The 13,429-nt window shown below is 45.9% G+C and overlaps 1 protein-coding gene across 1 annotated transcript in view; it reads left to right on the top strand.

Annotated features, from left to right (window-relative positions):
• Positions 1 to 13,429, top strand: part of SSH2 (slingshot protein phosphatase 2) — a 229,781-nt gene that overhangs the window by 43,216 nt on the left and 173,136 nt on the right. The gene's annotated exons all lie outside the window — the stretch shown is intronic.

Here is a 13,429-nt window from a genome sequence, read left to right as displayed (position 1 = left end):
TGCATGACTTTGCAGATACAGAATCATAGTGACATAAAATATTATTCTGTCGAAGTAAGGTCAGAGGCACACAGCATTTTAAATCATAATAATGCCCTGCGATCCTGCGCGTCTCGAACGGTGGATCACTCTCACACATGGAGCGTGATTCCCGCAATGGACTCGCTTGTGTCAAGCAGCCCTAATAGTAATTTAATTTGCATACTTAATTACATGGAGAAACTGGCTTTACTGAATTTCAGGAATCCTGTGAATGTTTATCCCATTATAATTGACTGATTGTCGTAATTTAATGTTACCCTCCTATTAAACCTTTTAAGTACCGTATTTTTCGCCCTATAAGACGCACCAGCCCATAATAAGACACACCTAGGTTTTAGACGAGGACAATGAGAAAAAAATATTTTTCATTAGACCTCAGATCAGACGTCAGCTAACAGCCCCAATCAGTCCCCCAATGTTAATAAGACCCCAACAAGACCCCAGATCAGACCCACAATCAGACCTCCGCTCAGACCACAATGTGAATGACCCCCTTTCAGGCCTCAGACCCCAATCAAACCTCATATCAGCCCCCACTGCCTCTCATATCAGCCCTCAGTAGCCCCTATTGCCTCATATCAGTCCTCAGTATCCCCCATTGCCTCATATCAGTCCTCAGTATCCCACATTGCCTCTCATGTTGGCCCCAGCAGCCTCCATTGCCTGTGATATAAGTCCCCATTGTCCCAGATCAGCCCCTATTGCTTCATATTTATTAAAATAAATAAACCACTTCCACCTCTCCTGCTCCTCACCGTCCGCGCTCTTCTTCCTCCTGCTGTCGAATGTGCTGTGCGCCCTCATGCTGTGCGCAGCCACTGCACAGCCGACTGCCGAGGACCAGGAAGCGGCGAGTACAGAGCCTTCACCGCTTCCTGGTCCTCCGGTACTAATGAGCGCTTCCATAATGGAAGCGCTCATTAGTATTCGCCCCCATAAGACGCAGGGGCAATCCCATCCCCCCCCCCCCCCCCCCCCACACACACACACCCACACTTTTGGGGGGGGGGAAATATGTCTTATGGGGCAAAAAATGCGGTATTTGGTTATTGTTAATAGAGAACCTGTCTGGTGGTATTTTCAAATTAGCAGCCAGTCCCACTCATGTTATAGGCCCTATTCACAAAACAGTGTCAGTTTTGCCGATCACAAACCATGTGCGCTTTCAGGTGCGTGTGGCCGCACCGCAAAAGATAGGACAATCTTTGGCTGCATTTTGCGGATTGCGGAGCCATTGAAGTCAATGAGTTCTCACTGCCATGCGAGGTGCACCCGGCCACCATCCGCGGTTTGCAAAATGGAAATGGTCATCTAAATGGGGCCTAAAAGAGGAATTTTGGTGATGATTAAGTTATCTACTGTAATTATATTTATTGGTCACCCTAATGAATAATTGTTTGGTTAGCAGCGGCCTGAATGCTTGTCCACTTCTTAGTAATGCAACCTGTGGGCAGCCGGAGATTCATCTTCATGTTGTCACTTTACAGATTTCAATGCTCTCTGTTAGAGTGGCAAGATGGATGCCGCTCCACATGACTAAATGGAGATTGAAGGGTTTTCCCATTATAGCACGGCATATCGCTAGGAAATGCCATCACTTACTGATCGTAGAGGTCTAAAAAGGGTGCCCCATTCATCTCTATAATGAGGGGCTAGCGCCACAAAGCTAAAAGTCTGAACACAGAGGAAATTGAAGACAGGATGGGACATAGAATACTTGGTCCACCCAATTTTGTTAATATATGACAAAAAATTGACGGAAGTGTGATGGGTCCAGAATGGGGCCCGCCAAAGTGAAGATCCTAGCATCCTAGCGATTTCAGTGTCTGAGATGGGAATACTCCTTTAGGTGCCCATACACATTAGAGGAAACGTGGCAGAACCTAATTTTAGTGGGATCAGTTGACTGTGTATTGCGGCCATCAGACTCTTATCTGTGAGGGGTTGAATATATTGGACTTTTAGTGTTTGTTCTGAAAATCTTTTCTTTCAATAACTTCTCAATCTCCAGAAGGACCCACTAAGGCGTCAGCTCTCCTTTGTTCATCTCGCAGATGAGCCACCTCGAGAAGGGTCTAAAAATGGTTTGTCCCCTTCTCTCCGTTGACAATAATATTCACCTTTGGCCATGTCTATGAGGGGAATCGGCAGGGATAACTGTCGCCATCTTTAGTTTTCACAATTTTTCACAAATTTGTGGCAGGTTCATCTGGTGAGTTGAAGTGACAGATTGCCAAACCAGTCCTTTTTGGCTTTATCAGTAGGGATGAGCGAACTTGTGTTTTAAGTTTGGCGTACAAGGTTCGGGTTATCTAAGAATTCTGTTATGGTCCATGGTAGCGGAATCTATAACGGACTTCTTATATAACCCGAACCTTGCCTGCCGAACTTGAGACAGAAGTTGGCTCAACACTATTTATCAGTAAAGTATTACAATGCTGATGGCGGCTTGTAGCTATTCTAAGGATGACGTAAGAGCCCATCATCCTCGCCCTCAACTTTTGTGTTCGGTATAGTTGTTCCATATGATCCTAGATGGAGGAGACGGATTGGTGTATATTTTGGCATTAGAGTTGTATGTGGGAGTCGTTTTCCTTTTCGGGTTATACCCTGGATATATTGAAAGTTCTTGAGTGTGACCTCTACCGCAATGTGACCTAAATATTTCCATGAAACACAGTCCTTTTAACTGCAGCAGGAGAATGAATTATGAGCGATCGGCGTGACGTCAGCCTCGTGCATCTTGATTAAAAATTGCATGTTATCAACCGGCGGAGCGCTCGCTGTCTGAGCCTCTAATAACCAGTCCGCTCCTCAGATACAGGGATTGCCTTGAAAGTGCTCGGCGCGTCTCATCCTAATCTGATGTTACAGACTCTGCAATCCTTTGAGGTTCCCCTGCCAGACAAGTCAAGCGACATCTTTCCCCAGAAATATAATTATGCAGGGAAAGAGATTAATAGAAATAGCCTGACTAGACGGGACCAGTCTGCTCCCTATGGAATGGTATTTTTAGCTTCGTCCATGCCGTAGTTCTGGTCACGTATCGCGTTCTGGCCCCTTGCTTCGCTAAAATTAAAGGGGACTTTAAGAAATTAACCTAGGTGCAGGAAATGTTATAAAATAAAAAAATCGGATTTTACTCGCCTACTAAATCCCCTGATGCTCCAGCGCCAGTGGACTTTATTTTCTTGCAGTGATGCCCTGCCGTGCATTTACATGACCACAGAAGCCCATCACTGACCCCAGTGGTGACTCTATATTGTGTGGCACATGGCTGCTGAGGCCAGTGAGACCCCTTTAAGTTGATATGTACTCATTACCAAGGCATTGAATTTGTTGCTGCGCAGTAAAGTGAATCCATCATTTATCGAAAATGAGGTTATTCCCATAGTTGAGTACTAAAAAAGTAGTAGTAGTGTCTACGTGTGTATTGCCTCCTGAGGTTTGCCTGCCTATATTTAAATTTTTCTCTGCAATCCATGTTAGGCTACTTTCACACTTTTTTTAACGCGTTGTTGATTTTCTCTGCCGGATCTCAATACCGGGAAAAAAATGTTTCCATTTGGTCCCCATGCATTCTGAATAGAAAGGGATCTGTTCAGGATGCATCAGGTTGTCTTCCGTTCCGTCAGCATTTCATTTTGTGACCGGACACACAACCGCTGCAAGCTATGGTTTTGTGTCCAGTCATAAAAATGGAAAAAAAAGGATCCGTCATCCATTGACTTTTAATGTATTTAGTTTCACACAACCTCATCCTAACGGAACGGATGCATCCTAAAGTGCAAAATCAAAACGGATCCGTTTGATTCCGGTATTGCCGGATATCAATACCAGAATTAACAATACAAGTGTGAAAGTAGCCTTAGGCCTCTTGCACACGGCCGTTGTGCTCCCATGGCCGTATTGGGAGCCGCATAAGGCGGATCCGCAATACACAGGGCACCGGCCGTGTGCATTCCGCATCACGGATGCGGACCCATTCACTTGAATGGGTCCGGAATTGCGGAGATGCGGAATGGAACCCCACGGAAGCACTACGGAGTGCTTCCGTGGGGTTCTGATCTGTGCTTCCGTTCCACAAAAAAATACAACTTGTTCGATCTTTTTGCGGAACGGACGAAAGACGTACCCATTTAAGTTGAATGGGTCTGGATCCGTCCCAGCCGCCGCCCGGACATTGCCCGTGCATTGGAGACTGCAAATTCCAGTCCCCAGTGAACGGAACCACAACAGCCGTGTTAGAGGCTGCACAGGGTCTCCATGTGGTGCTGTATGGCAATTTTTGGGGCCCTGTATGTTGGAGATATTCCATTCCCTTCCCTTAGGCCCCTTGCAGACTAGCGAGTATTCTGCATGGGTGCAATGCCTGATGCGAACGCATTGCACCCGCACGGAATCCGGACCCATTCATTTCAATGGGGCTGTGTACATGTGCGTTGGTTTTCATGCATCACTTGTGCGTTGCGTGAAAACCGGAGCATGTTCTATATTTAGCGATTTTTCACGCAACGCTGGCCTCTTGGAAGTGAATGGCGCTGCATGAAAATCGCATCACATCTGCAAGCAAGTGTAGATGCGATGCGTTTTTTTTTTTTTTACAGATGGTTGCTAAGAGATGTTTGTATACATTCAGTTTTTTTTATCACGAGCATGCAAAATGCATTAAATCGCATCGCACCATCGCGATAAAAACTGAACATCTGAATGCGATCGCTGGCAAACTGAATGACTTTGCCTGCGAAATCGCGCAGTTATCACTGAACGCGTCCAGACCTAATCCGGAAACCCTCGTCTGAAAGGGGCCTTAGAAGTAATGTTTTTTCTTTTGAGGAGAACACTCCTCTAATATGATCAGTGAAACACAGGAAATGTATAAAAAAATTTAACCTACAATGTAACATATTGTTGCTTCATAAGGCCTCTTTCACACGGGCGTTGCGGGAGCACCCGCGATTTTTCCGCGCGAGTGCAAAACATTGTAATGCGTTTTGCACTCGCGTGAGAAAAATCGCACGTGTTTGGTACCCAAACCCGAACTTCTTCACAGAAGTTCGGGCTTGGGATCGGTGTTCTGTAAATAGTATTATTTTCCCTTATAACATGGTTATAAGGGAAAATAATAGCATTCTGAATACAGAATGCAAAGTAAAACATCGCTGGAGGGGTTAAAAAAAAAATAACTCACCTTAGTCCACTTGTTCGCGGCCCGGCATCTCCTTCTGGCTTCATCTGATCTCTGTGCAGCAACAGGACCTGTGGTGACGTCATTCCGGTCATCACATGGTACGTCACATTATCTTTTACCATGGTGATTCACCATGGTAAAAGATCATGTGACGTACCATGTGATGACCGGAGTGACATCATCAAAGGTCCTTGATCCTATAATTAATGCTCACCACAGGTCCTATTCGGTAAAGGGGACAGAAGGAGATGCCGACATCGCGATCAAGTGGATTAAGGTGAGTTAAATGATTATTTATTTTTATTTTTTAACCCCTCGCGCTGTTTTACTTTGCATTCTGTATTCAGAATGCTATTATTTTCCCTTATAACCATGTTATAAGGGAAAATAATACAGTGAATAGACTGTCACCTAGCAACCATGCGTGAAAATCACACCGCATCCGCACTTGCTTGCGGATGCTTGCGATTTTCACGCAACCCCATTCACTTCTATGGGGCCTGCGTTGCGTGAAAAACGCAGAATATAGAGCATGCTGCGATTTTCACGCAACGCACAAGTGATGCGTGAAAATCACCGCTCATGTGAACAGCCCCATTGAAATGAATGGGTCGGTATTCAGTGCGGGTGCAATGCGTTCACCTCACGCATCGCATCCGCGCGGAATACTCCCCCGTGTGAAAGGGGCCTAAGGATGGCTAACAGTTGCAAGAAAAAGTAAGTGAACCCTTTGGAATTAGCGGAATTTCTGCATTGGTTACTAATAAATTGTGATTGTTATCCAAGTCACAATTCTAGACAAACCCAATCCAACTAGAACTAATACACCAGTAGTATTGTTATTGTCTTTTTATTGAACACATGGAGAAATTACCGGTAATGAGATTTGAAGCTTGGGTCCCACTAGGACTTTGCTCATTAAATAAAGGCACACAAACCCTGGTTACTGGCTTTTCTTCTCTAGTAGAGTGAACTACATTTTGAGGCGATCAGCTTTCAGACGATGTGCTACAGAGATGCTTGAAGCTACAAAAGCTGGGTGTACATCAGTCCACGGTTAGACAAATGTTCTGCAACTGGAGAAAATTGGAGTGGGTGTCCTGTTAAGATCACTCCATGAATGATGTAAGGACAACAAGAAGAAAGCCGCTGCTTTCCCAAAAAAATTGTGACTCGTCTCAAGTTTGTCCAAGACCTGCCTTGGATGTTCCACAGTGCTTCTGGCAAAATGTCCTCTTTACAGATGACAGAAGTGGGACTTTTTTTCTAGCACAAATGCATAATTGTATGTTTGGAGGAAAAACCACATCATGGCTTGGAGCTGCTTTGCTGCCTCAGGGTCTGGATTCCTTGCTATCATTGAGGAAACAATTAATTATAAGATGTATAAAGGCATTTTACACTAGAATGTAAGGCCATCGGTCCATGACCTCCAGCTGAGGACAGTGACTCAAAGTACACAAGTACAGTGCTTGGAAAAAGTATTCAAAATACTTGCAGCTGTAATTGCATCGAAAGGTGGTCCTACAAAGTATTGACTTGGGGCTTCGCTCAACACCAACTCCCGCCGATCAGCTGTTTGAGTGCCCACATGTCGTCTCTCTTTCTGTCCAATGCTGCTGATCGGCCATCAATAGGATAGGTCATCATTCGCAAAGGCCCGGACAACCCCTTTTAAAGACCTGACCGATCCAGCTCTTTGTGTGTTATTAGTTTAGTTAGATTATGTTTGTCTTGGATAACAATCAGGCCACCGTTTATTAGTAATCAAGGAAAAAATCTGGTTAATTCCAAAAGGTTCACTTACTACTTTTGCAACTATATTGGGGATGCAGAGGTTGCATCTCAGGGGGGACACATGGTCTATCTGACACAAGAAGAGACCCATACTGTAAATGATACATAAGTTTGGGCTCTGCTTCTGAGGTTGCATCTCTGCCACTTCAACAAAAGGACCAGAGTAGGGACCAGTGAATTGATTTGTATTAATGGCTTGGTTCTTCAGCTGCGAGAGGCTGCTTGCTGCTAAAGATGCCGAACATCTCGCCCAGTCTTGACAGTCTTGCCCCTGCGCCGCTGCTTCCAGTAGTGGCACAAGTGCAGAATCTCTACTTCTGATACTGGAGCATGGACTGTTCATGCGCCGCTGCCAGGAAGTCTAGTGGAGCATGCACAGTCGCTGCTCCATTATCAGCAGAAGAGCCTCTGTGCATGTGCTACCACTTGATGCAGGTGTGAGCTTGTCATGTTCATACCTGTCGATCAATATTGCAGGGAGCGGAGCGGGAGCAACTCCTTGCAGCTGAACGCTATTTAATGAACGAATCGGTTAGTACGAATGATTCGTTGTTCCTTAGTCCTGAGGGTAGGACAACTGATCAAGAGAGGAATGTTTTTGGGCTGTCCCCTTATATCTGTACTGTTCCAGGACATATTGTGTTTGCTTCCTGTAAGGCTCCCTTGGCGGCGTTGTTATGCCTTACGTACGTATCACATTTGTTCTAGTACAGATGTCATCGTATGTATGGATCCCGCGATTTACATTCCGAATGTGCAGCATGTGTGTTCTCATCACAGAACGCCTGGGACCCATAAATATTTCCTCTGGCTCTCCCCCTCGGCCAGCGCGGCCACTTGGTAACCTCTGCTTCGTTTCACTTGTTTATGGATTTATAAACGAATCTTAACCACTTGCCAAAATGACTGGAATTTACAACCGCAGGAAAAAACAGTTTGGGAGTGTCTGGTCGCTGTGGTCACCCCATATGTTCTGCACTTGTGTCTGAAGGGCTGGAATATCGACAGCATGTTTTGCATGTGTCATAACTACCGAACGAGCTTCTGTCATCCAGTTTTTAGGGTTTTGCACAGTTGTGCAGGAGTCTGCGTTGCCATAACTTGCGGCAAATATGTCCAGTTTCGCCCAATGTTTGATAAATTTGGGGCGCCTTAAATCTAAAAAGTTACAGAAAATAATGCACTAAAAGCATCTCAATTCTAACACTTATGTCTTGAGATGTTACTCCACTTTTTACACCCTTTACTGGAGTAAGGGTACATGCACACGACCGTATGGGTTTTGCCATCTGTGTTTTTTCTTTTTTTTTTTTGTAACAATGCCTAAAACGGGCAAGAATAGGACATGTTCAATTATTTTTTTTCTTTTGCTGGGCTACGGAACGGACATACTGATGCGGACAGCACACACCCGATGAAATGAATGTCTGCATCCTATCCGCAAAAAAAAAAAACGGAACGGAAGCAAACGCCGTTCGTGTGCATGTAGCCTAAGGCCTCTTGCACACAACCGTATGGCTTTTTCAGTATTTTGCGGCACTGAACAGCTGGCCCCTGATAGAACATTACTATCCTTGTCCATTATGCGGACAATATTAGGACATGTTCTATCTTTGAACTGAGAAACGGAAGGCATACGGAGTACCTTCCGTTTTTTTTGTTTTTTTTGCGGATCCATTGAAATTAATGGTTCCGTATACGGAACGCAAAAAAACGGGAAAAAAACCTTTGTGTGCAAGAGGCCTAAGGGCTCGTTCACACGAACGTGTGCTGCCCGTTGCCGTATTGCGGACCCGCAATACACGGGCACCGTTCCGTGGGCATTCCGGATCACGGATGCAGACCCATTCACTTCAATGGGTCCGCAAATCCGGAGAACAGAACATTACAGAAGCACTACGGAGTGCTTTCTGGGGTTTAGTTCCGTGCCTCCGCACCGCAAAAAGATCTAACATGCTCTATCTTTTTGCGGTGCGGAGGGATCGTGGACCCATTCAAGTGAATGGGTCCATGATCCCCATGTGGCTGGGCCATGGTCGGTGCCCGTGCATTGCGGACTGCAATTTGCAGTCCACAGCACAGGCTTCACACTGTCGTGTGAACGAGCCCTAAGAGTGAGACAGTTTATTGCGACTTTATAAGTCTTTGTGATAAATGTTGCTTCAAGGGGTTGTTCACCCTGCTGGGGGTCTTTCAAGCAGCCCACCACGTGGAGGGAAGAATACTCACCTGTTCCCCGCCGCTCACTCCTGACTTCTTTGCTCCCCCCCTGCCGCTTTCTGTTTTCCCCGTGTCAACATCCGGTTTCACAGGGTTTGTGTGGATGTGGCAGCGAATAACTGGCTGCAGCGGTGGCGTCACCCAGTAACATGACGCATGAAGGGGGGAGGTCACGTCATGTTTTGTGGCCAGTCATTGGCTGCAGTGGCCATGTGACCAGTGTCCAGATGATTGTTGACATGGAGAGCGGAAGTGACGGTGGGGGAGCGGAGGAACCAATAACCAGCAGCGGGAGCTTGTAAATATGGTTCCCTCTGCAGGTCTGTGAAATAAATGGGTGCGTGTGCTATCGTGCAAAAATGCGGATAGCACACAGATGAAAAATACGGTTGTGTGCATGAGGCTTTAAATGGAGGAAGCAGTCTTTCCAGGTAAGGTGGCCTTAGACTACTCCTGCTGTGACTATTGGGGGGAAGGGGATATGCACTGCTTCTGCTATAGGGACCAGGGGGCCATTGCAGTAGGGTAACACTGCTGTAAATACTTGATGAGACTATGTTGGCTGCTTTTGGAAGGCATTTCTATTACTACTGGTGGGAAATACTGGCACGTCGACTACTTGTGAGAGAAGACCTATACTGGGGGGTACTGCTGCACCAGTTTCTAATTGGGTAAGCACAGTTGTCGTACCTTGACATTTGGCATGGTGGTGGTGGTGGGATCTGGAAGTGAAAGGCCCAATTTACTAATCTTGGTTGCGATCTTCTCAGTTGTTTCTTTATTTTCAGCGCTTGGGAGCAGGATTTCTGAGTTAGGCCTCATGCCCACTACCGTTTTTTCGGGTCCGCATCCGAGCCGCAGTTTTTGTGGCTCGGGAGCGGACCCATTCACTTTAATGGGGCCGCAAAAGATGCGGATAGCACTCCGTGTGCTCTCCGCATCCGTTGCTCCGTTCCGAGGCCCCGCAAAAATAATATAGCATGTCCTATTCTTGTGCGTTTTGCGGACAAGAATAGGCATGGGCCGCCCGTTCCCTTCCGCAAATTGCGGAAGGCACACAGGCGGCTTCCGTTTTTTGCGGATCTGCAGTTTGCGGACCGCAGAAAACAGCACGGTCGTGTGCATGTAGCCTTAAAAAAGAAAAGTAAATCCTGACAGGACTCCTAGGAGAGACAAAGAGAGTCCTGATTGCCCCGCCCACACAGGATGATTGACAGGTGCATTCCCTTCTCTTATGTCTCTGCAGAAATAAGCAAGATAATTATCCATTGGTCTGGAAAATTTGGGAGAACTTCTTTTTTTTTTTGCCATCCCAAATTTTATAAGCTGTAAATTGACGGTTTCAAAATGTATCAGATTGGGAAGATTTTAATTTTTTACATGGAAAAGCCCAGCAACAATAACCAGGGTCTGTGACACTGAAAACGGCCATGAACATTAGACTAATCTTCCGTACTAACGCGTATAGGTCCAACCCAACCGTCCTCCCATGGGAAAGAGGCGCCTATCCTTTGTTTCCCGCAGGAGATGAGCCATTACAAGAGGCGATTGCCTGTGACTCTCCCCCACCGAATAGATAGCTGCTTTCCTTCTAGGCCTATAATACATGTGACACCTAAAGAAACCGATGAATATACATTCTTACAGCATGGCGGAAGAGTTCAGCTCCGGGATATATAATTACTGGTAAAGCTGTCTCATTAGCTTGGCATGTCTGGCGCAGGGAACTCGTGTAGAGACAGAGGAGCTATCATTACCGTCTGGACGCTGCGGTTTGACACCCTGTGATGTTCAAACATGGCCTACCGCGTGTATGGTCACATGAGGACTGTGTTCTGTGCTCGGCCCGGGTGATATTTTTGTGGAATTCCACAGAAAACTGGTGTAGGGATCCAGCTGGAAGGAAGCGCGGATTCTCACGAGCAGCTTTTATGGCTGACTCTAGGTCTACAGATGAACTCTTGTTGCTTTTGGATTTCACGGTCTTGGCATCCCCGAGCAAAGTTTCCAAGGATGAAAGGTTACCTCAGGCGACCAGAAATGTTTTCTCCGAGCGGGAGCCTTCTATTCTGGTGCTTCAGTAATGGTGGACTCACACTGCGTTTTGCAGCATCTGCTTACCGTATGCGCCGAAAACCGGGAAATCTCCTGGCTAGTATGGATTCCATAGGTGCCCATTCATCTGATGGAGGCCAAAGAGTGATCGTTTAGCCTCTATCTACTCGGTATGCGTTGCTATATCTTTTTTTTAATTTTTTTTATATAGAGCAAAAAGGTAGGGTGTCCCGTAAAATAATATTTAGCAGTGGGAGCCTACGGGTGACTGATGTCGCTGCATGACTATACGTTGAGAAATCCTCCTAACCTATATCTCCAATGGCGGTGTGAAAAGACCTGAAGAGTGTATGCACATAAGGCCTCCTGCACACAAACGTTTTTTTTTTTCTTCCGTTTACGTTGCGGTTTTTTTGCGTTCCATATGCAGACCGTATATGGAACCATTCATTGCACTCCGTATGCCTTCCTTTGCCGTATTTCCGTTCAAACATAGAACATGTCCTAATATTGCCCGCAAATCATGTTCCGTGGCTTTATTCAAGTCAATGGGCCCGCAAAAAAAACTGAATGCATCCGTATGTCTTCAGTATCCGTTCCGTTTTTTGCGGAACCATCTATTGAAAATGTTATGCCCAGCCCAATTTTTTTTATGTACTTACTGTTTAAATGCTTCAGTTTCCGTTTGCGATCTGCAAAAAACGGATCTCAAACGGAAACCAAACAGAAAAACGGAATAATGGAACGGAAAGACTACTGAAACAAAAAACTGAATAACGGACCGCAAAATACTGAAAAAGCCATACGGTCATGTGCAGGAGGCCAAAGGGCCCTTTCGCATGAGGGAGTTTTCCGCGCGGGTGCAATGCGTGACGTGAATGCATAGCACCCGCACTGAATCCTGACCCATTCATTTCAATGGATCTGTGTACACGAGTGTTTTTTTTTTTTTTTTTTTCCCCCGCGCATCAGTATGTTCTATATTCTGCATGTTTCACGCGGCCCTGGCCCCATAGAAGTGAATTAGGCTTCAGTGAAAAATGCATTGCATCCGGAAACAAGTGCGGGTGCGATGCGTTTTTCACTGATGGTTGCTAGGAGATGTTGTTTGTAAACCTTCCGTTTTTTTTATCACGTGCGTGAAAAATGCATCAAAACGCATTGCACCTGTGCAGAAAAAAACAAAACAACTGAACGCAATCGCAGACAAAACTGACTGAACTCGCTTGCAAAATGCTGCGAGTTTCACTGAACGCATCCGGAGCCAATCCGTCACGCTCGTGTGCAGGAGGCCTAACCGCTTACGCAGATTTTCATGTAGTTTTGCTTTGTTTCCGCTCGTCTTACTTGAGGGGTTTGATGCGGATTTGCTCCAGATCTCGCCCTTTACATTGCAAAGGGTGAGGCCTGCACTGAAAATCTGCACAAAGAATTGACATGCTGCAGATTTCAGAAGTACGCGCCACAGGTCAATTTCTGCACCGTGTACCTGAAAATCCCCGCGTCTTACTCACCGGGTGCGTATATTAGACAGACAGGCAGATCACACTGGAAGCGTTCCGTCCCGTCAATCACAGGCTCGTTAGTAGAGGAGACCGCTGCTATTGCAGGCTGCGATCTCCTCCTCAGTAGGAGTGTTGCTGAGATTCAGCCAGTTTCGGTCATGGATGGCCAACTTCTATCAGGACTGCTAAAGTATCAAGATCAGCACATTTTATGGGGAGCCCACAATCGCTCCATTTTGGATCTGCTCTTTTTGGTTGCCAGTTCGGTCTTTGAGGCTTTTTTTTAAATAGGCAATACATTTTTAAATTATGGTGAAATGTATCCAAAAAATCGCTGCAAGGGCTTATGCACAATTGCACACAAACATGTTTTTGGTCTGATCCGCATTTTTGGAAGGTTGGATGCAGACCCATTCACTTTAATGCGGCTGCAAAAATTGCGGCCAGCGCACCGTGTGCTGTCCATGTCCGTTCCGTGGCACCTGCAAAAATATAGAACGTGTCCTATTCTTGTCCGCATTACGCACAAGGACGGTACAGTACTATTATGGTCCGGAACTTGGTTATATGGTGGCGCTGCATTACTACTAATGACCTACATGTATTTCACATGGGACTA

This window comes from Bufo bufo, chromosome 3 (genome assembly GCF_905171765.1).
Source record: "Bufo bufo chromosome 3, aBufBuf1.1, whole genome shotgun sequence".
NCBI lineage: Eukaryota > Metazoa > Chordata > Amphibia > Anura > Bufonidae > Bufo > Bufo bufo.
The sequence above is the reverse complement of the archived record's forward strand: the minus strand, read 5'-3'. Positions and strand labels throughout refer to the sequence as shown.